This window comes from Nansenia antarctica, assembly GCF_963989245.1.
Source record: "Nansenia antarctica genome assembly, chromosome: 14".
NCBI classification, from domain to species: domain Eukaryota; kingdom Metazoa; phylum Chordata; class Actinopteri; order Argentiniformes; family Microstomatidae; genus Nansenia; species Nansenia antarctica.
In genome coordinates this window covers 26636046-26640280 of record NC_137684.1, presented here as the reverse complement: position 1 = coordinate 26640280, position 4235 = coordinate 26636046, and positions in this window count along the sequence as shown.

Here is a 4235-nt window from a genome sequence, read left to right as displayed (position 1 = left end):
CCTGCTTCCTACACAGAAAAACTGCAAAATAGCTTTATATTAGCTTATCCTGGTGTGATTTTGAAAATGTAAGGATGCTGGGTGGTAGAACGCACATATCTAGGAAAGGTCCTGAAAGGAGGGTCCTGAAATTTGATCGAGTGCAAAGATATAACATTTTTCTTTACTCCCTCGCGGCTGTTGTAGTGTTAACTCTCCTTTAGAAGACGGCGAGCTGCGGAACGCATTTCCGCATTCCACGCTGTATCAACTGTGTCTGTTTCGTAGGCTACGCATGAGGAATGTTTACCACCATTATCAACAAATGCTACACTGACATAGAGGTGACAAACCTCTTCAGCTAAATATACTGTATATATTTGTCGTTGTTTACGGTACTTTACGGCAAAGCTGGACTCAATACAAGTACTGATCTGTTGATGCTTTGAAGGCTGTTCGGAGGCAAAGCGGTGAATGGTGGGATGGTTAGTCCTCTGTGGAGGGGAGGGGGATAATGGAGGGGTTATTCAGAGGGTCGTAGGAGTGAACAGTGGATCCAGCCCTTCACCTGTTATTATTTTTTGCTTTAGATGAAACAAAGGTGCCTGTAGTCGCTTCCAACTCCCTCCGCTTTTTTGGGGAGTATTAAAAACAGCTCGTAATTGAAAAAGAAACCAGAAAAATACAGACAAAAAAAGAAACATTTTCACGAAAGATTATGACCTTAACAAAGACAATCCCCAGAAACCAATGCCACTATAGAAACGAATGCCATTTTATGATGCTGCTTCTAACAAATAACCAATGCGGTTTTTTTAAGCATGTGAACGATTTTTTAAATAAATATACAACACATATTTTACCACAGGAAAGACTCCTCTCTAGGTTTCCGACCTCACCTGCTTCTTCATGAATGTTGAATCTGTCGCCCACTCTATTCTACTCACATCTCCCCTGTTTCATGCAAACACCCCGGGACTCCCAGTTTTGGCCCGACACTGAATGACCATTAATGCAACGCAAATTGTGAAAAAGGTCAAACACTGTTGATCACTCTGAAGGCTCATCAATACACCCTCTGCAGTCCACTGAAAGCAGCCCCAGCTGTGGGAATGGGGGCTAGCGTAGGGAATGTTCAGCAGTGGTGACTCAAGACTCAAACAGAAATATCACAATGGTCCATTGTGTCCCCCGATAAAGCATTCCTTTGAAATAGTTCATATTGCGTTACTAACGGATATGTTCGGACTGTCCCTCGTCCATGACAAACTATCACTAGAAAAAACAACAGGTTCTCTTTTAGTCCTCTTGATTTGGCCTCTCCCTATGGGACCCACACTCTTGTCTACCTTTCGTTGAATACCACCTGGTACACGGTGTGTTTCAAGCGGCTGTGGCGCAGGAGGTAGAGTCACCGTCTAATGATCACAAGGTTGGCAGATCAGCGGTTCAAGCCCCAGCTGGCCACATGTCGAAGTGTCCTTGGGCAAGACACTGAACCCCAAAATTGCTCCCAGTGAGCGGGCCAGCGCCTTGCATGGCAGCTTGCCGCCATTGGTGTGTGAATGGGTGAATGAGAGGCCGTTGTAAAGCACTTTGGAGCAGCAAAAAAGGCGCTATATAAGTGCAGTCCATTTAGCATTTACCAAGCCAACCCCCGAGGACTACCATGTTAGGGTGGATATCGCCCTGACACTGAATGTCCATTAACGCAACACAAATAGGGGAAAAAGTCAAATGCTGTATTGATCAGGATCTCTAAGGCCAACTACCGGGAAATAGACCCGCTGCTGTCCACCGAAAGTCAATACACCCACTGTATTCCACTGGAAAACAACCCCGTCTTTGGTGACTGGCATAAAGAATGTTCTCCAGTGTGACAAGACAGAAATATCACAAAGGCCAATCTTGTCCCCATATGAAGTGTTCCTTTGAAGCAGTTCATATTAGCATTGCTAATGGATATGTTCGGAATCGTAAAAGAGTCCTTAGGCCTTAGACAATGTTCTCTTTCAGTCCACTCGGTTCAATTCCTCCACGGGGGGGGGGCTCTTCCTGCTTCGCTAGAGCCGCCTCGATCCCTGGCCCGGCTCGGGTTCTTGAGGAGTCCAATGAAGAGGGCTGTGCCGCCTCCAATACAGAGTTCTCCAGAGATTGGAGATTGATTATGGCGCTGACCCAGACTCCCTCACTTTTGCTGGGGTATTTTGTGTTGCCTCTCGAGGACCTCAAGGTCGAGACTCGAGACGTCAGGACATGGAGGTGTACGCCACCGTCCAACACCCTACCGAAGCCGCCATTGTCCACAATAATGTCCACAAGGGTGTATGTCAATCACCAAGGAGGAACGTGCTCTCTCTCCAACTCTCCTTTGGCAAGGAGAACCCCAAAGCTGATCTCGGGTCTCTGGGTTTGGGTTCCGTGAAAGGCCCAACTTATTACCGGAATTCCTGCCGCTGAACACAATTATGAGTGCTCTGGCGCCGTGTTTGCCCCTCTTGCGCTGGGCTCGTGATGAGAGGTTCAGTGGACGATTTGGCCTGTGATAGGCGGGGCCAATCTCTCGCAAGTGTCACTGGCCCATACCAGGCCGTTATTGAATTGGGGTCTTCAGTGAAAGGTACCTACAAGTGTGTCCCATAGTGAGGGGTCTCCCTCATCTCCTCCAGATAACCTGGATTACGTTTGTAACCTTTTGTTTACTACTTTTACTTTACGTAACATAATTTCGTTACCTGTTTCCAATCCAAAGCATAATTCATTATTTAATCCAAATTCAATGTTGCCATTTGAAATTACAAATATACCTCTTTGCAGACCTGTGAATATAAAGTATAATTGTAGTCGCCGTAACATATCACCTTCAACGAATGTCCACGTTGTAACGTTTACTCATCTGCCTGACATGGAAATGTCGTCGACCTCTTCAGCTCTGTTTCACGCCTCCCGTCTCCCCAAAAATAAGTCAACTTGACATATGTTGATCAGTACCTGTGTAGTAACAATGTAATTACAACATAGTAGAAACATATTATCATCGTGAAATAGTAATGAAGTAATATGTAATATGTAATAGTGGACTAGCACATCTTTTATTTTTGTTATTACACAAGTATTATGATGGTGGTGGTGGCGCTGCTGTACATTTAGAGGGGTATTTTGGGCACTTTAATCCTAGGTGAATCGTCTGGAATGTATAGAATGTTGTTCATGTATGAGGAAGAGAGAAAGGTGTTGTTGGACGAAGCAGGGAGCGGTCGTGGGAATAGCCATGTTGTCTATGGTGATAGTTGGACAGTCAGAGATACATGGAGGAACAGTCCCTTTGGTTTGGTCGTTCGGGACCTCCCTCCTTCCCTCTATCCTTGTTGAAGTGAGCACCTTACGGAAGGTCTTCCTTAACTAAAACTTGACTTACCTTCTAGATTCAGGGCCTCCTGGTTATATCGAGTGCCAGGGGAATGCTTTTAGGCAGAGTGCTACCATACCCATGTGACATAGCATATAGGATCATGTGATGATGATTGTGATGATTGTGATAGCTTATAGGTTCTATGTGAGGAATGTAGCTGCTGCCACTAGAAGTTGTGGAAGGGCGGCGCTTGACTTAGTTTCCCCGATGATATTGTTGATCATTATAGAATACAAGAATTGCAATTTGCAACACAATTTCAGTGGGTTATTGCAGAAGCGTGTTGAAGTTGATTTCTGCTCTCCACGCAGTACATGTTGCCAGCTCGATATGGTTTGCAGTCTATTCTCTCTTTGTTTTTCATGCCCCGTCAACCCCATGCCTGTGGTATTGCCAATAAGAAGCAATAAGAGATTGACCTCATTGATATTCTGTCTTATGTAAAAGCAGACAATGCAATAACCTCTGCAACTCTAGGGTGAAAATCCATGAACTGACGTTGGGTATTGTGGCACTCGGCCTGTGCTATGCACTGATCATAATCATAATCTACTATGTGTATTGATGTGAATCATGGTGACTCTCCTGTCCATTGTATTTCCCTGTAGAAAAAAAAAACAAGCCATGAATTGTTGTGGAAGCACGGGGGGCAATATCTTGTTTAATATTCAGTGTATACTGTACACACACAAGCACACACGCACACACATACGCGCACGCACGCACGCACACACACACACACACACACACACACACACACACACACACACGCACAACCCAAAACCCAATATTTGTTCCCTGTTAAGTCAGTGGAACATTACCCCTTCCATAATGAAGGTAAAGC